At 39.6% G+C, this 22,088-nt stretch overlaps 7 non-coding genes across 7 annotated transcripts; 1 reads left to right on the plus strand and 6 right to left on the minus strand.

Annotated features, from left to right (window-relative positions):
• Window positions 1-1,984: 1,984 nt before the first annotated feature.
• Window positions 1,985-2,056, minus strand: TRNAA-CGC (transfer RNA alanine (anticodon CGC)). The gene has a single exon. It is a non-coding gene; the product is annotated as a tRNA-Ala (tRNA).
• A 5,023-nt stretch (window positions 2,057-7,079) lies between these two features.
• Window positions 7,080-7,153, minus strand: TRNAR-UCU (transfer RNA arginine (anticodon UCU)). The gene has a single exon. It is a non-coding gene; the product is annotated as a tRNA-Arg (tRNA).
• A 3,909-nt stretch (window positions 7,154-11,062) lies between these two features.
• Window positions 11,063-11,134, minus strand: TRNAA-CGC (transfer RNA alanine (anticodon CGC)). The gene has a single exon. It is a non-coding gene; the product is annotated as a tRNA-Ala (tRNA).
• Window positions 11,135-15,500: 4,366 nt separating this feature from the next.
• Window positions 15,501-15,605, minus strand: LOC130832204 (U6 spliceosomal RNA). The gene has a single exon (XR_009048276.1). It is a non-coding gene; the product is annotated as a U6 spliceosomal RNA (small nuclear RNA).
• A 532-nt stretch (window positions 15,606-16,137) lies between these two features.
• Window positions 16,138-16,210, minus strand: TRNAF-GAA (transfer RNA phenylalanine (anticodon GAA)). Its single transcript has one exon. It is a non-coding gene; the product is annotated as a tRNA-Phe (tRNA).
• Window positions 16,211-18,651: 2,441 nt separating this feature from the next.
• TRNAA-AGC (transfer RNA alanine (anticodon AGC)) lies at window positions 18,652-18,723 on the minus strand. Its single transcript has one exon. It is a non-coding gene; the product is annotated as a tRNA-Ala (tRNA).
• A 2,098-nt stretch (window positions 18,724-20,821) lies between these two features.
• Window positions 20,822-20,893, plus strand: TRNAA-AGC (transfer RNA alanine (anticodon AGC)). Its single transcript has one exon. It is a non-coding gene; the product is annotated as a tRNA-Ala (tRNA).
• The last annotated feature ends 1,195 nt before the right edge of the window (window positions 20,894-22,088 follow it).

A 22,088-nucleotide genomic window follows, 5' to 3' on the forward strand; every position in this document is an offset into this window, starting at 1 on the left:
GTGGACATAACTAAGGAAAGACTCTGAACTTGAGGATACATCAATAAAAACCTTCAAAACTGAAAAACAAAGATAACAAAGGCATGGGGGAAAAAAAAGAATAGAATATCCAAGGACTCTAGAACAACTACAAACATATATGTAATGAAAATACCAAAAAGAAAAGAAAGGAACAAAGGAACAGACTATCTCAAACAGTAATGACTGAGAGTTTCTTCAAATCAATGTCAGACAACAAACCACAGATCTAGGAAGTTCAGAGAGCACCAAGAAGGATAAATGAAAAAAGAAACAAAAAACTACATACAAGCACATCATTTTCAAACTACAGAAGATCAAATATAAAGAAAATAATCCTGGAAGAAGTCAGAGGGGAAAAAAAAACCGAAACAAAACATCTGTCCCATAGAAGAATGAAGGAAAAATTAATTTGACTTCTTTTAGGAAACCATACAAACAAGAATAGATTGGAGTGAAATATTTAAAGTGATGAGAGAAAAATGCCACAATCTAGAATTCTGTACCCTGCAAAATTTAAAAAGTTAAAGAGAAATAAAAACTTTCTCAGACAAATAAAAAAATGGAGGGAATTTGTTCCCTTTAGACTAGTCTTGCAAGAAGTGTTAAAGGAAGTTCTTTAGAGACTAGGTAAATAATATAGGTCAGAAATTCAAATCTTCATAAGGAAAGGAAGAATATCAAAGAAGAAATAAGTGAAGGTAAATAAAAACTTTTATTTTTCTTAGTTTAATTGATCTCACAGATAATAGCTGGTTCAAAATTATAATATCAACAGTGTATTTGATTATATGCTAATGTATATATTGTATATATACTTATGTATGCTTATATATAACTGAAATAAATGATAGCTACCATACAATGGCTAGAAGGGAGGAAAATTAGGAATTTTTTTTTTAATTATAAGGTATTTACACTACCTGTGAAGAAGCATAGGGTTATTGGAAAGAGACCTGGATTAATTATAAATGTATATGACAAAATCTAAAGAGACCACTAAAAAAAGTTAAAGAATTATAACTGATAGGCTAAGAAAGGAGGGGAAAAAAGGTTTTTGGGATTCCTCAAAAATTAAAAAATGGAACCATATGATGCAGCAATTTCACATCTGGGTATACATATTAATATTGTGATTTATAATAAGAAATGTATATTTGGTCTTCATCCTTGCTGCTGGCACAGAGCTCCTAAAATCTTTAGAATTTCCTAAGGGATAAGAGGGACAAAGGTATTTTTGTTATGTTAATGAGGTGAGCTTTGGCCTGGACTAGAGTTAGGGTCTGGTTGCTAGGAGAACAGTCATGCTATTAAGGGTGTCTAACCAACTCTGCCTTCTATTTCCACAGGCTTTTCCTAACCTTAACATTCCTAGACCATCTGTACTGGACTGTGACCAGCTCTTCTGCATAGAAACGTTGAATAATGCCAAAGATGCAGTGAGAGATAAAATGATGACTAGGCTAGTAACTATGCATAAAGAAATTCCTCTTATGGTCATAGGGTGGATCCTTGAATGCTGATGTGCAACTACCACATCAGTACTAAAAATCATGCTACTTTCTCTTCCCGTTAAATCAAATCACTAAGAGATATTTTATTTTTACTGATTATTTTCCAGCGGAAAGTGGGAATGGCTAGGACATCCTTTAATTGAGCTAAATAATTCTTTGCTATGTAGCTGTATTCCCTCTTCCCGGGAGCATTCAAAAGATGAATTTACTTCTGAATTGTCCCTCTGGCTTTGTACGGCTCACTGCATAATTAGACACCACAAGGAAGTTTCCAGGAAGCAGGAGACATGGCGGTGGTTAGTTAACCAAACAGAAGAGAAACACATAGATGGAAAGCAGCTCGATTTAAAGGGAATGATAATGGCAAAAATATGGGAAAGAACTAAAATATTTTATTTAATAATGCAAGGCCAAAGGCTGAATTGGACAAGAATGAAAATTTACCAATCACATGGAGATGCCGGGGATCGAACCCGGGGCCTCATACATGCGAAGCATGCGCTCTACCACTGAGCTACATCCCCCGATGAAAACCAGCTGCGAGACAGGATTCCTGTCCCTTTAAAAGCTCAAAGCGTTTTGCACAATTTTGGGTTGTTTCCAGCCAGAAGAGTAGCCGTCATTGAGGATGAACTACACCTAAAGCCTCTTTCGGATTATATTCAAGTAGCCCTCTTCCGAGACGCACCGACAACATCCAACTCGTATTGTTCCTGAGAGCAGAGCCCAATTTTAGTAGCTTCAGCACAATTATTCTTATTTTAGTTGCTTCAGCACAATTGTTTTTTCTCCCGTTGGCCAAATCGAACCCTAGGTGGGAAGAACTGAGGGATTTTTCAGGACCCTTTGAAAAATGGCCTATGAGCCAAAGGCTCATGGAAAATGCCACTGTAATTTTTATTTTTACTTTTTGCACAGTAAGTTGAATGGTCAAATGAATCTTTGGAGCTGCGTCTTCCAACTTGATTGTGCTTGGAGGAAAACAAACAAACAAACAACAAAAAACAAACAAAAACCCCAAAACAAAAATTGTCCAGATAGATGAAATTGTGAAAATCCTATCCTAATCTTTGTCCCCAGAGGCAAAGGCTTATCCCACAGAGAACTTCTAACCCACCTGACACCAGAGTGGTTATCTGTGAACTTTGGCTTCATGTAGAATCTGAGATTTAAGAATCCAGCATTCCCTTGTTTCCCCCTTTCCTTTACCCAGTGACCAACTTCTCGTTCCACAGGCTACTTTACTCTGTGGAAGAATGAACCTGGACCCGGGCAGGTCCGGAGCGCTTGACACTCGCAGCCCCGCGGCACCACTGAAATCCACTGAAAGGGTTTTCTGACCCCAGACCCAGCTGCGGTGGCCCCAGACACATGATTTTTGTCTCTCACTTCAGAAGTCATACAGCAGAGAATAGAGACTCTTCAAAAGTGAAAATGGCAACACCAAAGGCACCATTCATGATGATAAGTTGGAGTTAATTAAAATTAAAAATTAGTACTGCTCTGCGAAAGACACTCTTAAACCATGGCCAGGAGAAAATATTTGCAAAACACATATCTGATAAAGGGATGGTACCTAAAATATGCAAAGAACTCTTAAAACTCAACAAGAAAATGAAAAGCTGATTATAAGTCAGGCAACATATATGAACAGACACTTTATCAAAGAAGAAACAAGGGTGGCAAATAAGCATATAAAATGATGCTCCACATCATATGTCATCAGGGAATTGTAAATTAAAGCAACAATGAGATAGTACTACACACCTATTGAAATAGCCAAAATTCAGAACACTGACAGCATCAAATACTAGAGAGTTGTACAAACACTACTCTGTTACCCTACTCCTCAGATATTTACCTTCCCACAGTTTGCTGCCCTCAAAAGCCTTTAAAACCCTTTTCCTTTATCTCATCACTTCTCTACAAATTTATTTTTCTTTCCTAAGATGCTATATAAGCTTTTTAGGGCTAACTACCACTTTGAGTCATTTATCTTTGAATCCCCCCATGTGTATGCATGACACATGCATTAAAAAATTTCTGTTTCTCTTTTGTTAATCTGTTTTTATCAGTTTAATTTGCACAGCTCCAATCAATGAACCTAAGATGGGTAAAGGAAAAAGATGTGTCCCCACCCCACGCCCTCAACACACTACTTTATCATTGTAAACCCCAGACTGAGAATATTAAATAGCCAGCAGCCAACCAATGAGGGAAAACATATAATGTACTAATATAAGCTTTTATTGTTTAAGTCACTGAGATTTTGTGGATGTTTTCCTTTATGTCATAGTTGAGCCTATACTGAGTGACACAGAGAAATTATCCCTTTTGTTATATGAATAGCAATTCTATTTTCCCAGTCTGAAATTTATCATTGACTTGTGGATTTTTACTTTGTTATATGGGAGGCTTTGTTTTGTTTTACTCTACTATTATTCAAATAATACATATTTATTACAGAAATTTTGGAAAGTAAGAAAAGAATATACTAAAGAAGATCTGTCTATACTCTTACCACTCTTTCAGAAGCTCTCTTGAAATCAAATTTGTAAAAATTTTCCTTTAAATAATTTTGGATTTTTTAATCACAATTGGAATAGCCGTCTCCACTCCAAAGTTTTTAAAATTTTTACTTGTGTTTTTGAAGTACTTCTAAGTTTTGTTTTCATAAATCTCAAACACCATTTAGAATTCATCGTGCTACAAGTTGTGAGATATGGAATCAAACTTTTTTACCAGGTAACTACCCAGATTTTGCCCCAGCAATTATTAAATAGTCCATTTTTACCCATAATGGGAGATTATAACCCATTGTGCTCAGTAATTACAGATCTAGCAGTCAGAAATCAAGTATGGATACAGAATATTTGAAGTGTACAATTTATCTAGCAGACACATGTAGAACTTCTGATGAGAACAGAGTTCCTTCATTATCAAAATAACATTATACCAATTAGAAGAATCTAAAGCCCAACTAAAAATTCTTTGTTTTACTCCCCTCCCTCCTTTTTCCCCCCTTGAAAGATGTTGTGACTCTTTCTTTTCAAATGTGTATCTGAATTTCCTTTCAGATATAAATTTTACTTTGTTTATGATAAAGTCCTTTGTTGAAAAAGATGTATATCTGAATCTCTTTTTAAACATATATTTTATCTTTTTAGTGTGACACAGTTTTCAAAGTATTTTCACATGCATACTTGAATAGCTTTTTTAAAGTATATATCAACCTTTTGAAGCAGATTTTCTTGTAAACAGAAGGATCTCTCTCCCCAGTGGCTCCCAAAGTAATTTCTTGAAAATTGAGGGATTCAGAGTCTTGTGGAAATGTGACAACTGACAGAAAATTTCAATATGGCTTTCTGCATACAGAAAGGAGTGAGGGGAATATCCACTGGCAGAAATATCCAAAGACTTTTTCCTCTCAAGTCTTAACACATACATTTTTATGAGTAAATGATTTGAATAGAAGACAATCCCAGTCATTCACAGAAAAACATACATTTGTCTTTAGGTATTGGAAAGACAAAGTATGGTAGAAGCATATTAAATAATTGCTCTTTATCAGAAAGAATTCAGGCAACCTTACATAGCGGAAATTTACCAGTATTTGCAGATAGCCTCTCCCAGACTGCAGTCCTCAATAAGTACCCAGGTAAAGCTGAAACTCACGGCTCCCACATTGTGTTCCCACACCTGTCAACTGGAAAAAAAAAAAAAAAAGCATGATGTAATAGTTGTGAGTTAAGTTTTATTTGGGGCAAAATGAGGACTATAGCCTGGGAGACAGTATCTCAGATAACTCTGAGGAACTGCTCTGACGATGTAGTGGGGGAGGTCAGTATTATATATGATTTTAGTGAAGGGGGTACATGCAGTCAAGCACACATTTTGGCAGAGGATTGTTGCTAGTCAGGAGCAGATATCACTGTTAATGATTTTAATGCTTTTCTAGACATGAGAAGATGTAAGAATTTGGGCTCATAAAATCTCCTGAAAATATCTAACTATTTGAAGACCTGTTCTGCCAGTTTTTCCCAGAGCACAGAGTGCCTCATTCCTGATCTCCACTCTGAACTCCTTTCAGGGTATATTGAAGGTCAGTGGCTGCAGTGGCTAGTGTCTTCATCCTTGTAGAGGTAGACGGCAAGTGCCAATTTTTAGTGGGCACACCTCACAAATATGAGTGAAATTTTGCATGTAGATTTTGAGTGTGAGTTACAGAACTGCTTTAATTTGTAAGCACTTTGCACATCTATATATTTTCTGTTTACTCAAATCCATTATTCTTCGAACTTGCTGTCCAGTATGGTAGCAACTAGCACAAGTGATTCTTGAGTAATTGAAATATGACCAGTCCAACTTAAGATGTGCAACTTAAGTATAAGTATAAGTATAAGTATAAGTATAAGTCCAACTTAAGTATAAAATACACAGCAGATTTCAAAGACTTAGAATCAAAAAAAGAATGTAAATTATGTAGGTAATATGTTTATTGAAATGATAATATTTTAGATAGTGAATTAAATAAAACATTATTTTCACTTGCTTATTTTTACTTTTATCAATGTGGCTACTAGAAAATTTAAAAGTGTACATGTGGTTGGTATTTGTGGCGCACATTATATTGGGCAGTGCTTCCCAATTTACTGTGCTTTTGCTTATTTCAGGAATGTACAAGACCCAGCTTGGAATCCAGTTTGCTTTTGTCACAATGTAAGGTAATAATTTACCAGGGACTCTGGACATGATCCTAGTTGTGCTTTACACGAAGACACAGAGGTAAATTAAAACCAGCCCCATTTCCGCACCCCACACATTTCTCTTCCTCATTGAGACCTGTCACTTTTCTGTTTCCTATTTATTCTAAAAGTCAGATGGATCTTTTGGACCAACTGAGCGGCAATTTCTTCCAGACGAATGTGGTCCTTCCAAGCTCAAAATCTACTCCATGGGATTTCTATGAACGTGAACAAAACTCTCATATGGTCAGAGGAGGGCAAAGTTGAGATACCAAACACCTCACCTGGATTCTAAGCATTTCCTGGGATTTATAAGGAAGTTCAAAGAACATTATACTATTAGAGTCCAAGAATACTCTAGCTTAATACATATTTTTCCAGGAATGTCGTTATTGATTTCCCAATCTTCAAATCACAATAAGCCCTTTTACATTCGTATTCTACACACTGTCTCTCTTTTCCATAATAACAAAATCCCTCCCCATCACAGATTCCTGCAGAGCTGCAGTCTTAAGGAGCACTGTGGTTGCCAAATACCTTCACAAGACTGCATGTTAAATTTGCAGGCATCTTAATCATGTTCAGATCCAAGCTCCTCCTCCTTCCTGGCTCGATCTAACGCCCCCAAAGCGAAACACAAGAGACTAAGAGCAGGAGAGAACTCTCTTCCCGCACACATTCCACAACCAAAGACTCCTTCTTTCCAAGCGCCGGATCACCTACGTTAGGAAGGCTGAGGCCATAACACTCTGCTAGCTTCTTTCGGGGGATATAAAGTACGTAGGAAGTAATACCTCCGTTTTCTCCCGGACAGGGACTTGAACCCTGGAACCTCAGATTAGAGGTCTGATGTTCTACCGACTGAACTATCAGGACTCACAGGACACGGGTTTGCTGACAGCCTAGTAAAGATGAGTTCATTAGATTAGTTTCAATTTTGAGTTTTCAAAGGATTAAAAATCAGTCTCTTGCACACGTATCTCACATACTCAAGCCAAGAGCAGCCGGCGGATCCCACTTCTATATCCGCTAACCTACTGCCACCACGACAGGCATCAGGTTTGAAACAACTTGACTTCCTTCAAAAATCCAACGCTTTGAAGAGCTCAGCTATGGAAAGAACCCCACGATGCTCTCGAAAGTCAACAGTCTGGGTTAAAATGAATGGTATCTTCCTGTGGGACAAAAGTTTGCTGCTCATTTCCCTAAAATACACGGAACTCCAACATTTTCTTGTACCTATAGGATGAAAAGAAGAGAGATGGGGCTTGGACACGTCCTTCCTACTCACCTACCCAAATCCTATCCATGTTTAGAGATCCATATTCAAGCCCTTTTCTCCCTGTTTTGCTGACTCCAACCTTGCCTCCTCCCTCTTCCCATTCACGCACTGCGTCACCTTTCCACTCTGGTCCACTCTGCCGCCTCCTGCGTGAGATTTTCCCAATGACTCAGTCCAATCCATCCAAGTTCAGGATTTTTGACACTCCAGGTCAAGGTTTCCCAAACTTGCCAGATGTTGAGTCTGCGGAGCTTTCTAATAGTATAAATTACTGTCTGGTCTCACCTACAATATGCTTTCGGACTTCATCCAAAATTCATATCTGGGTTACCTGTCACACAAAATAAGCGGAAAGTGTTTTCGTGCCTCCGTGCCTGAGGTGTGAGATGCTTTCTAGACATACAAAGTGCTGGTTACTTTCACAGATGGTGCCGCAGCCCACAATTTCCCCTGCTTTCTCCTCAGCCCGGAGAGAATTCCATCCGAAAGAGGTTGTGTATTCTTTTTTCTCCTCCCTCTTCCCTCCTCCTTCTGCCTTCCAAAACAGAACTTCAATAAGGAAAGCACTTGCGGGTCCCGATCCTGTTGCTGCCCTAGGTTTGCTAGACACACACTGCCATTCTGCATTTCTTGGCAGGTTTTATGAATTCTTTCTGCTCTGTCATCTCTTTCTTTCCAAAAGGACCTAAATCCCCCTCTACCTGCCCCAACCTCCACCCCCCACCCCTCATCCGCCAATACTTTACTTCTTTGTATTCTTCTGCATTACCTTGTGGTATTTTAGGCAGCTTTGGAGGCAGAGGAGGAGGAATATCGGGGAAAGGAGGAATTTGAAGACTCAAGAAAATGCCTTATTCCTGGGACTTTCCCTGGTGGTAGAATGGAAGTACCTTCCTGAGGGCTAGCTGTGGAGCAGACCTTGGAGCAAGCTGAGGGAAGTAGGAAGATACCCAAAGAAGGAACAATGAAACACAGGGTCCAAAATCAGTCTAAAGCCAGCCATTATTTTGTTTTCCAGAAATATATGCCAATAACTCCTAATTTTCCAGTTCCAATGGTCTTTTTCAGTCCTTGTGCTACTCTCAAGGGCCTTCTCTTCCATAGCCACGTGAAAATCCAGGTCTCTAGATGCAAGCTCTCTGCTGAGTTATAGACTCAGATATGGCCTTGCTTACCAGACATATTTATCATCATGAAGTTGCTTCCTAGACCTTTCAAATTCATCTCATATTCAAACAGTGCCAGAATGAGTGACTGTCTGTGGCAGGCACTTATCCCTTTTCCTTCAGTACCTGAAGGTTTTCTGGCTTCTCTTTCCATCCAGACCTAAATTTCCAGAGGCAACTTCTTGAGTTCTCTTTGTACTCACTCCACTGAATTTTTCGCTAGGTCTCTGGCAGTCAGGAGCAGTGGAGGTACAGGCCTCTGCTGTGATAATGTGGGAAACCAGAGGTACCATGGAGATGACCAGAGAAAGAGTAACAAATCCCAAAGTCCAAGCTGTAGCCACTTAAGGCACACTGACCATGAAGGAGCCAAAGGTGAACCTTAGAGGTCCCAGGTATTAGCTGTTTCCTTTCCCTGGAAAAAGTGCCCAGAATATGGATTCCCTTGGGGGCTACAGTGTCTAGAGTCCCAGTACTCTTCAGAGACTCTACCTTTCACGATTCTGCCCACTGCCTTCGTTTATCTGAGGCTGTATGGAGGCTCCATGTTTAATCCAGTGAGTATGAAGAGGAAGAAGGAAAAGATGCATCAGTGTTCATCACACAGAAAACACCAAGTGCAAGCTTTTGTTCTCTGCCAGGAGCTGCTAGGAATCACTGGAAGAAAAAAAAGAGGGCAACAGATAATTCACTCAAAGGAATTTAAAAGCGTTCTTTACTTGGCATCTTCCCTAAAGTAGATACTGCTTGTAAAAGCATTTCTCAACTGGGAGGGTCCAGAAATGACACCCTTTGATGTCTGTGCTTTAGGTGTTTATAGCACCTGCTGGGTAAGCTGGGCATCCTAAGTTCTAGAGTCTGTGGAGTCCTATCTTTTTCATTTTCCCCTGTAAGTTGCTAATCCTACCCTCTTAACCCTCCTAGGCTTTGAGGGGCTAAATGGAAATCTTGTTTGTTTGTACACATGAACAAGCTTCCCTGCCTCTTGCAAAATTCAGCTTTTACAGTTATTCTACCCCTTTTATACACAAACTAGCAACCAAAAAAAAAAAAAAGAAGAAGAAAGAAAATGGAACTGATTTTGATATATATTCACCCAGTGTAGAATCATGTATAGAAACAAAGTTGTTCTATAATTTTTATTAGCTCCTTGTTTATATCAATAGCGTTTATTTTAGGAAACACAAGAAATTTATGCATCCATTTGTTTTTAACCCTTCCCTCTTCATTTCCCTGCACCCTGCACACACTATCCCTTTGGTTGCATCTCAGAAATCTTTGCTGTAGTGTTAAATCATGTATTCCACCTCATGACTTTGTTTAAAATTCTAAAAACAAGAAACTGGAATTCAGCGTGCAAATATAGGAAATATAGAAGGGAAGAAAATTTAATTCAATACTCGCCGATATCCTTGAGGTTTTATTCCAACCAGGAATGTGTGTACCCAGTTGGGTGTTTTCTACATGACCTGTGAAAATCTCCAATGAGACCCAATTTATCATCTGCCAAAATCCAACATCTAACAAAAAAAAATTTTTAATGCTTTAAGCCTAATTTCCACCCAAATCAAACTATTCCTGCCAGCTAATAGCTTCCAGCCCTGAAACTTCCAATTATGTTTCCAACGTTCGCGTTGACAGTCTCCGTATTCTTTAGCGCTGCTGTTTGGGTTGTTTGATGTTCTCTCAATCACTCACTCAGAAAGATTTGGGATCCACTTTTCCCACTTGAACTGCTTGCGTCCAGTAATTAACCAAACTGGATGGACGGGTGGAGGGAAAGGAGGTGGGGAGGAGAAGGTGGGGTAGAAGATGGGGGCAGGGGAGTCAGCTTTTCTCTTGTCTGTTAGATGATGCAGATCTGACTGCTCAGATAACTAAAAGAACTAAAGAATAGAGCCGTGTTTTTTCCCCCTTTATTCTGTCCTTTTCCTGTCCTACCCTTATTTGCATATGGCAGTTGTGGCGGCAGACTTCTTGCTTTGGAAGTGAGGTGTCTGATGGGGATGTTATTCTTTCTTTCTTTCTTTCTTTCTTTCTTTCTTTCTTTCTTTCTTTCTTTCTTTCTTTCTTTCTTTCTTTCTTTTTCTTTCTTTCCTTCCTTCCTTCCTTCCTTCCTTCCTTCCTTCCTCTCCTCCCTTCCTCCCTTCCTCTCTCTTCCTCCCTCCCTCCCTCCTTCCCTCCTTTTCTCTTTCTCCTTCTAATTGTCTTCCTTTTGCTGATGCCCTGTCCTGGGAGTTGGTAAGCCGGAGGGAGTAAAAATGCGAGAACTATAAAAGCAATCCACTGCCTTTTCTTTTGCAGAGAATATGAGAAAAGGAGGTAGGGAAAAGAAAGTGGAGGTGCCAGGGATTGAACCAGGGACCTCGTACATGCGAAGCACGCGCTCTACCACTGAGCTACACCCCCCTCTATTTTCTCCCTGCTGTTTCATAAAATATTATTTCTCCTTTTTTTTTTTTAAGGGTTGGCTGGAGAAAGTCTACGAGGTTAAATTTCACTATTTCTGAAATTACTAAACTGGATACAGTCTAGTAGCTTCTCCCTGGTCTGCAGTTATTTATTTAACCCAGGAACCGCTGAAATAATGTTTTCTAAAAGAAAATTAACTGAGAATGTCTTACTTTTTTTCCCTCTCTCTTTCTGTTCTTTCCCCTTCCTGCTCCTGAATAATACTGCCAATGGAATTGATTGCTCAAGCTTGGTGATATGAATCTGCCATGTTTGCTGTTTTGGGCTCAGGAAATCCTGAATGAGCCAGATCTTTCTTTTTTGTTTCCTTCAATCAAATATTCCTTGGGAAGACAGACATCACCAATGATGACGAGGCCCTCGGAGTGGAAAAGGGTCAGGAGCAAAAGGATATGAAGTTAACTTTCCTATGAGCAAGAAAAAGTGAGTAGGGAATATAAAGAGGAAAGTGGGACATATTTATGCAAACATGGTTTAAGAGAGTGAAAGAGAAGGGCAAGAATAAAGGTGCTAGAAGTTGAACCCAGTACTTCATTTCATGCATTCTACTCCCAAATAATCCAAGAAATTTGGGAAAATACCTGTCCCCACTGATTTCTGTTATTTGCTACTGGTTCTCCAAGAATAAGTCTAGAAATGAAAAGTAAGGATTTAGAAATTTTAGAGGATCTTGTAATTGCTTTAATTCCCAAGTGCAGGATCAGAGGACTTGACTCATTTTAATAGTGTGTAGATCTAATGGGGTGCTATCCAACTCTGTGAGAGGACTGTGGAGAGGGCAGCATACCAGAATGGGACAGAGAACACTTTACTCAACACTTTACTCAATGGGACAGACAACACTTTACTCAACACTTTACTCAACTTTTCAGCTGGCACTCTTACACATAAAGGCAGGTTAACAAGAGAAAAACAGAGCTTATTAAAGTGTGCAACAGGCGTCACGCAGGAGAAACCTAAACAGAAAGTAACTCAAAGTGGCAGCAAAGAACCGTGGCTATTGGTGTACCCCCCAAAAAATAATAAATAAATAAAATTTTGAAAAAAAGAAAAAAGAAAAAAGAACCGTGGCTAATGAAGTATATTCAACAAAAACAAATTTGTAGACAAATGACAGGATAGAGGAAAGCAGTTTTCATCGTCCGACGGCATCAAGGTGTGGGAAATTAAATATATAGGAGGAAACGAGTGGAGTAAAGTTTGTTTCCAGAATCCTCTGGTGCGTCTTTGGGCTGATGAGAGTTTGTCTTTAGTAAAAGGAGAATTTATATCCTGCCTTTGGGCAGATATGGAAGGGTAGAGAGAGCTTTTTTTTGTTTTTTGCATCTTAATTGATTTCAGCTCAAAATAATTTTTATGTCAAAGAGGCATATTTTGGATAACATATTCTGGTTTCGTACATAGTCATGTGCAGAGGGACCATGTTATAGCATGTGATATATTAGAGCTAATTTGTCAATTCCAACTCAAAGGTGCATGAAGATCTGAGAAATTATGAATATGTCTTTCTATACCTCATATTTAAACCCTTTAAATTAAGTTGCTTTTTCAATTTACAATTTGATGTTATTAATTTAAAAAGCTATTTAAAATTATTTCTACTCAAACCTAACTTACTGAATGCTAAACTAGATGTATTTCACTATCTTTATCTTATTTTTTAACTTTTTGGCCGTGCCACGCAGCTTGGAGGATCTTAATTCCCCAACCAGAGACTGAACCTGCGCTCTCAGCAATGAAAGTGCTGAGTCCTAACCACTGGACGGCCAAGGAATCCCTATATTTCATTTTATTCCCCCCAAATGAGAAGGTAGCTCAATATGAGGAAGTAGCTCAATATGATGAGGATAGAAATAATTTCAAAAGTGAGTGTTTTAGGCAGAGATGCAGTCATATACAAAGGTCTGGCCTTGTCACTCAGGACAAGAGACACCCACCTGCAGTTGGAGGTGTTGGGGATTGAACACAGGGCCTCATGCATGCCAAGTACCTGCTCTACCACTGAGCTACACCCCCTCACTCACCTCCCAGTGGAATAAAATTTAATGGCAATATCTATCTATCTTGTGTTTCCAGAACTTGAAATTGTTAGTACAAAGATCCCTTAGGTACAATTCCATTATTTCTGAAATTTGTTTACTGAATTCTCTTCCCAGGTAACGTGGAGAGAAAAGCAACTTCATGCTAGGCAGAGAGGTATGGTTCCTAGGATCTATTCACTCTTGTCAACCTACAAAAGGTGAATAGAAGAAAAAGAAGAGTCTAGAATCAGTGATACTCAAGGAGAACTAGCCCCACATCTTAATTTCTTCATACAGATTCCCACTAGAAGGAACCAAAGCCAATGGAAGAATTTGCTGTCACCTAAAATATCACTCTGTGTCAAAATGTAAGAAAGTGCTCAAACATGATCGTATGCTCAAAAGATCACAGTATCTTCAAGACAATCTTGGAAACACTGAGCATTAAAATGAATAAGGTACAATGAAAGAATACAAACTAATGGATAAAATAAAACTACTAGACCAGAGAATTGACTGAAATACTAGGTCTGAGTGAGGAGATAGCTAGTGCCAAAGGGTCCCCAGCTTTTGCTGTAAGGATGGTAAGAATGGCTCTGTTGCCTGTTACAGAATTTGGGGGCTTCTAAACTTCAGTTTGAATTGAGAGGCCAGTGGCTCAAACAGATTACTCAGACATTTATTGAATTAAAGTTCTAAAATCCCATAGAGTAAGATTCCATAAGTTCATTGTGAGTTCATTCATAGAAAAATCTAGACCATTTTTTGATCATCAGTATTGCCTAAAGGATTAGTGGGCTAGAAGACATAAGAAACCCTAAAACCCTTGAAATAAGGCAATTATAGGTGACTCTCTAGATTTTTGTCATGGCTCCATTACTTGAAAAGGCAGGATGCTGTGGGAGCAGCAATTTCTTTCCCAGCACACACCAAGCACTGATCACTGGCTTGTCACCTTCTAGAATATGGTGGAAGAAAAGCTGAGGAAATGAATATGTGGCTCATGTTTTTAGTAGGATGATGTTTCCTTTAACTGAAATTACCTGTAAGTCCCATGTTCTTCCCCACAGAAAATGTACATCATTTCCCCCACTCTCACCAAACTAGAGGAATTAGGGATCGGTCTTTCCATTTTTTTTTCTGATTTATGCCCTTTAATTTATTGATTTCAAACTTTTCCCAAATCTAGGAATAAGTGCACTTGAACTAAATCAGGAAGCCTTTTCCCAGTGAGTGATAGATGATGAGGATCACTTACTGCCAGGTATAGGAAAGTTTGAGTTTTGAGGCATTGAAACTTCATGGGTTTCCCAAGGACAAGTTGAAATCCTGCTCATAGAACTCTAGGTTGTGTTCTAACCATGGTCAATATGACACATTTGTTGTTTCAAACTTTCAAAAAAAAAGTGCTTGTTTAGTGTATCAGAGGTAACAAGTCGATAATAGCAATAACAAGTGGTTACAGTAAATGATTATATCACCTCCTTGATAAACAGACTCCCTAAGAGGTGAAGTAATGACTTGGCCATTAGTTCACAGCCAACATGTAACAGGGCAAGTTTCAAAGCCAAGCAGGTTTCCTAGAGCACCTGCTTCAGATCTTTCTTTACAGACAGGAATTCTGAAGTCAAAAGGCAGCTAGACTGACTTTTGGATTCATTTCCCTTTGAAAATGTCATTATCACTCACAGGGAAAGAGGTGGCCCTACATAATGTCTTGATGTTGAGCAGCTCTCAATGCTGTGGGGAAATTAGAAAAAAAAAAAAAAAAGAATAATGAATTCATAATATGTACCACGAAATGAAACACCTTAAATCCAGCAATATGGTCTGCAAACCCTGTTGTGACATTTCGTAGGGGACACTACAGGTCTGGTTCTTGATGCCTCAAGGAATAGAAGACAGAATGACGGGAGAGAGGAAAACAAATATTCTTGAGAGTGAGAGATTATAGCATCTCTTTCAAATGGAATTTCCTCTGCAATAAAGAGAATGCCAAGGAGTCTGCAACTAGGACAATATTCACCAAATAAATTAGTTGAATACCTGTCCACTAGTCAGACCTATAGATTCGGGTAGCTCACTAGGTAAACCTCAGAATTTTTAATCTGGGGAAACAAAGTTTGAATCCCTACGGGTTCAGGTTCTGTGTGTTGTCATTTATTCTCCAGTTATTTCTAACTGGCAAAAGGCTACTGAAATCTTGCTTGCTTAATGCTCTGAATATTTACAATGGACTCTTCTACCCTAGTGGCTGGTAAACTATTGCATTCTAACTAAGAATGGTTTTGGAAAGTTTCATGGATGTTTGTCATCCTTGCGCAGAGGCCATGGGAATCTTCTCTGTATCTTTCCAATTTTAGTATAAGTGCAGCCGAAAGGAGTACCGTTATTTATTTTTAAAGGTTGAAAAATAAAATGAAAAATAGTATTGGGTGACACCTGAAGTTTATGTGAAATTCAAATTTCGGTGTCCATCAGGTTTTATTCTAACACAGTCACTTCATTCATTTACACATCGTCTATGGCTACTTTGGGGCTACAACGGAGAGTAGTTGCAACAGAGACCTCACGTGGCACCCTTTTCCCTTCCCACTGCTGCTGTGCGCACTACATATTGCAGTGACTCAGTGATCGTTCCTCAAGTTTTTCAGCGTCCCGTGCATCTCTGAACCATAATATTTTATTATTATTTTTATTAGTAGTGCTTGTGCATCATGTGAAAACAAAACAAAACAAAAAGCGTGATCTCCTTTATAACTGAACTGCGGCACATCATTGTTTTCACTGTGCAATTACGCTCTTGCATGCTAAAGGAATTCAATATTCGTGGGCGTCATCCGAGTGAACTATCCATTACAACATTCCTTACTAATGCGCAGGAAGGAAATTCACCGTCGCGACTAAAAAAACCTCGCATGCCAAAACCCGAGTTCGAACCAGGGACCTTTAGATCTTCAGTCTAACGCTCTCCTAACTGAACTATTTCGGCCACTCGACGATCTATGTGCCTGACATTTCTTTTTTTATATTTAGATTGTTTTCAACTTCCGTTTTTAGAAGTTTTCATATTCTTTGAGCATGTCTGCCCTGTTGTCCAATATATTTGTCTATCCGGAAAGACCTGGAATCCATTGCCTTCCACGTATGCCAGTTGCATCCAATGCCTGGCAGTATGGGATGAACACGTAAAGGTGGGAGAATCTGAAGAGAGGTGATAGTGAGGTTTCAATGGAAAGCCTATCTGCTGCTTTGTATCCTGTCGGTTGACCCACACACAGCTCAGAAACTAAAGGAAACTAAAGGAAATATTATTGGGGGTCCCTTGTTTTTCTCTTCTTTTCATTCTTTTATCTCTTACAATCTCAAAAAATGCTGAGAAATGGAATCCAATGATGCTGTGAATTTGCTAAAAGAATACCATATACATAAACATTACCAGACTAAACACTCCAGACAATATTCCCAACTGACAGGAAAGCAACTGTCACAAAATTTAGAAAACTTGAAATGGCATATCTCATCACAACAGAATTTCGTCACAAAAATTCCTTCAAAAATGAAAAGGAGACTACAACAAAATCAGCTTTTGATTGGCCCCTTTGTTAGCCAGGCAAGGAAATCATTTAGCATTGTGAGGTAATGAATAGCACAGAGCATCATTTCATATTCAAGTAGAAATAGAATATATAAGCAGGGTCTACACACATGAGTAATTTCCATGAGAAAGTAGCTTATATTCCTATGGCTCCTATTCTTGGTACAATCCTCTATTCTTCAATTTACATCCATAGCTTCATAGGGATTTCCTGCAACTAAAGAAGAAAAAGAATCAGACCTGGTTTACAGGTGGTTCTGCTCATATACTGGGACCACACAAATGTAAGCAGCTTCCATAGTACCTGAATGCTGGTGGTGAAGGTAAACCCTCTCAGTGGGTGTTACTTCAAGCAGGACACATGACTGTTCGTTTTGCTTGTAGGGTAGGGATCTACTCTAATTCATGAGATGTGGCTAATGGTCTGGCTCATGATTAGGGGTTTGGAAAGAAAATTATTGAAAAAGTGGTGACAAAGAGGTCTGGGAAAGAGACAGGTAGATAGAATTCCCCAAATGTGCAGAGTCTAAGGATGTTTGTTTCCACGTAAATGCCCTCCAGAGAGCAACCTCCTCAGAAGGGATCTAATACGCAGTTGGACATGATGCCCCATTCTGTTTATGTCTAGAAGCTTCTCCTTAGCCACCACTCTACTTGCGCAGTGGGCTTATGGACAAAGTGGCCATGATGACAGGAACAGAGGTCATACATAGGCTCAACAACACGGACTTGTATGCACCAAAATGACATAGTTCAAACCACTGCTAAGTGACTAAACTACCAATAACACAGACAAACTTTGAGCCCTCACATGCTATCATTCCGTGGGGGAACCAGCTACCCCTCCAGTGTCAGGTTCATTACATTTGACCACTTCTGCCTTAGGGAGACAGTGTATATCTCACCGCAATAGACATTTATTCTGCACATAGATTTTCCTTCACCTCCCACAATGCTTCTGCCAAAACCACCAACCATGGATTTACTGAATGTCATATTCAACAGCATCCATAGCATTGTTTCCGAGATGAGAAGCCAGTTTATAGAAATAAAATGTGGCAGTGGGCTAATGTCCTGGAATTCACTGGCCTCATCATAAGCCCCTAACCCTGAAGCAGCTGGCCTGATAGGATGGTGGAATGACCTTTCGAATACTTGGTTATGGTATGAGCTGAGAGACAATACTTTTGGAGGGGCTTGTGTAATGATATTCAGAATATGGTGAATACTCAATCAGTGACTAATAACGGGAATGCATCTTTCTCATCAGGACTCATGGATGCACAAATCAGAGAGAGGAGGTGGGAGTGGGACTTTTCACTGTTATGGCCAACCGACACAGGAACATTTTGCTTCCTCTCTATTCCACTGATAACTTTCATTTGGACTCCAAAGTCTTTAGGTGATTTTTCTGGTGTTTCCTTGTGATTGGAACTTATGAATAAAAGGCATGATTTTATTTAAAGAGATTTAAAAAACTGCATAAAGAGGTTTATTGAGTGATGTCAAGGAAAGCTTGACAGCCTAAAATCCCTAATTTCTCTAAATCAGTACTCTGAAGAATTCAGAGTACTTAGAAACTGAAGGGAGGAATGTGTGGTCAGCTATTTTCTGTAAATTACTGAGAGGGGAATAATTCCTCATGACAAAAATCTCACCTTTCATAACCCCAATAAGGATGGGTGACACTATTTTGGGTAAATCAGAACACCTGTGTATTCACTAACCTCCTGCCACCGTTCAGAACTTTTCTCAACCTTGGAAGCTGCTGAGCCCCTGTAAAAGAATAATTAACTCTCTTCTGTACTGGTTCCCAGTAAAGAGGGACTCCTAAGTGGAGGTGCCGGGGATTGAATCCGGGGCCTCGTGCATGCTAAGCACGCGCTCTACCACTGAGCTACACCCCCTCCGTGTCTGACTTATTTCATTCATATTGGAAATTAGTGAGAATTTGATGAGTCACGCAAAAGCACCAAATGTTCTGTGAATTAATTTACACGAGCTCTAGGGGGCGCACTCCACCCCAAGTAAATGTCTCAACACCGGTTTACTTGCTCAGAATGATGATCCATTGCCCACTACTTCTGGTGACTGTATAAGATAATCATGGTTGGAGGTAGAAGAGTAGAGAAGCTCAGAGAAGGGATCATCACTGGGCAGGTTTGCTTCTCCTTAACCCACAGCTATTTCATTGACCAAGGCACAGTTGAAAGAATAAAGCCTTCCAAGAGATAATTGACAGAGAATGTCTTACTTCTTTTCTCTTTCTGTTCTTTTTCCTTCGTGCTCCTCAATGATACTGCCAATGGCACTCCATCCTCAAGCTTGATGATGTGAATCTGTTGTGTTTGTTGCCTCAGGTTCAAGAGATCCTGCATGAGCCAGACTTTTCCTTTTTGTTTCTTTCAATTAAATGTTCCTTGGGAAGACAGACTTAATGATGATGAGGCCCTTGGAGTGGAGTAAAGGATTATGAATTTAACTTTGTTATTGAGCAGGAAAAAGTGTAAGTAAGGTAATGTAGAGAGGAAAGTGGGAAAACTTTGTGCAAGCATGGTTTAAGAGAGTGGTGTAGGACAGCAGTGGAGGTGCTAGAAATGAAAGGTTGCATCAAAGATGCTGGCTTGGAAATTTTGGATGAATATATGGCAAAATTAAGTTAAGTGAAATGATTTAGTATCCATATCAAGGAATATCAAGAAAGAAGTTGTTGTTAGAGAAGAATTGGATTGTCAGACCCGAATCTTTACGACCTTATTTTTTCATCTGCTCTCAGCTTTCAGTAGTCTAATCTCAGTGGTGAACTTATCCTTCATTTAAGAATGCTTAATACTATCTCCTGGACATTCCAGACAAATTTGGACATTCCAGAGAAAGGGCAAAACTCTACAGTGAAGACATGTCAACTGCAGGGGTGTTTTTTCAGTAAAGAAAATGAGAAGGCTCGAGTAATTGTTAAAATGTCCAGTGATGTTCAACTATTTTCCTCATGTCACCAATTTAATAAGGCAGTGAAATCAAGATCCAAAATGTCAAACAAATTCTCACACATGTGCATCATACATATAACACTGACATGCAAACACACAAAAAGAGACTGTTCTTTTATGGGTCATTTCACAGTGACTGAATCTCCTAATACTCCCCCAATGCACACACTCCTATAAAACCTCAAAGTAAGATGAAATTAAAAGTGTGATGCTGAGTAGCAAGCATATTGGAATTTCTTATCCTGAAATTTTCCTAGATTTTTCCAACTAAATTTATATTTTTATTTTAAATCTGTAAATGAAATCACAACCAAATAGGTCAGTTAACAAAGCACAAATGATGGATTATGATAATTCTGTTTAGATATCAAAGTTTTGATATAAAACTCCTGTAAGAAAATGGGATATATTAAAAAATCTGGGAGGCCAGTTAATTTTGATGTTACTCCCACGATTACATGTGGGGTGTGTGTGTGTGTGTTCAAAACAGAACAACAGCAAAAATGCCTAAGTCATTGATAATAATGATGGCATCTGGACTGGAGGAGCCTGAGCTGGAGGCTAAATTCTGCAGTGAAGGGGAAGGAAATGATTATGAGAGGTGAGAGGACCAGGGGAAAATAGAGCGCCAGAGGATAGTGTATTAGGAAGGTTTGCCTGTCAGAGGAAAGAACCTCCAGGAAAGACCTCTAAGCAGCAACTGTCATCTGTACCAGAAGGGAAAAAAAGTCTTTAACACAATTCACTTAAACTGTAGATTTCAAGAACGTGATCCTGGAATGTATGTTTGGCTGAATCACCAGATATTAAGGATGGATAGACATAGTGGGTCTCAAATCTCTGAGTGGAAGGGGCGTCTTCTTGGGAGACCTTGACCTCAATGCTATGTTCAGCACAGTGGCACGGTGGAGCGCTTCTCGCAAGAGAAATTTACTTTGGGTGGAGTGAGCTCCCTAGAGCGCAAGTTAATTCACAGAACAGTTTGTAATATGAATGAGGCAGTATAATTGCCGTGGGGGGTGTAGCTCAGTGGTAGAGCGCGTGCTTAGCATGCACGAGGCCCCGGGTTCAATCCCCGGCACCTCCATAGGCAGTTTCATTCACAGGCTCTTTGGCTGTGTGAGTGATTAGAGTATCTAAGTTCCTGCCTTCTCCTGGTGGCACAGTCGTCTTTGTCACTTTGGACTACAATGTATGTAATTAGTGCTGGTTTACGCAAAGCATTTGCTCACACTTTTATTAGCAACCCGGTTCCTAGCAATTTTGAACAATCACTTCTATGTTGTGGGAGTATACACAGGGAAAGGGATACCTGCCCCCACCCCTACTATTCTTAGGTGATAGTATTGTGTGATGACTTCTGAAATAGCCAAAGTGAAGCCAGGTGCTTCTGATCCTCGTGTGTCTTTGGTGGAAATAGCATTGAGCTTAAAACAAAGATCCACAGGAGAGGATAGACTATAATAGTTTGAACAGACTTTCTCTGTTTAAACTATTGCTCTTCAGACTCCCGCTGGGAGAAGTGTAGAATGTAAGCTGTAAAGGAGAACACTGAAAATGTCCTAAAAGATCTCTAGAAGAAAACTGGGTTTCAGAGGACTTCTGCGTATGACTAAGAAACAAGAGTGGAAGAACTGAAGAATCTGCTCTCAGAGACTTAAACGCTCGACCCTCAGGTCAAAAGTTTGATGCGCTATCCGAGGTGCTGACACTTGTATTCTTGGACATCTATTCAAAAGTATCCGTTTGTTGTCCGGCTTACATTTCTTTCTCATTTATCCCTCATATTCCAAGCCCAATGCGTTAAAAGCCAGTTGCTGCCTCAGATACGTAAGCCACCACCAAAGCCACCGGCGGACCCTGCTTATACGCTCAACCTTGCTCCCACTACAGTCTCACGGGAATCCAGACGTGGCTTTTCAGCTGCTCTGTATAAAGCTATCAATTCCAGCAGTACTGCACCGCAAACAAAAATTCAACCACACGAGAGCCCTACAAAGTGCCCACCCTTTTTATCCAGCGAGGAAAAGAGAAACTGTAGCTCTCAAACTACGATGACTGGAACAAAACAAACCGGGTTCTTGTGGGACATACGTTTTCACCTACTTCGCTTAGAATAAAGGAGTCTTCCCTTGGGGCGGACCTGTTGAAACGCAGAAGGGATAAAAACCTTGGATACATCTATGTTCTCCCTTATCCAAATATTGCTGGTGTTTAACCCTCATTCCCAAACTTCCTGAGTCCTCGTTCTCCTGCTCCTCCTCGGCTGCTTCTTCTCTCCC

This window comes from Hippopotamus amphibius, chromosome 11, assembly GCF_030028045.1.
Source record: "Hippopotamus amphibius kiboko isolate mHipAmp2 chromosome 11, mHipAmp2.hap2, whole genome shotgun sequence".
Lineage (NCBI taxonomy): Eukaryota > Metazoa > Chordata > Mammalia > Artiodactyla > Hippopotamidae > Hippopotamus > Hippopotamus amphibius.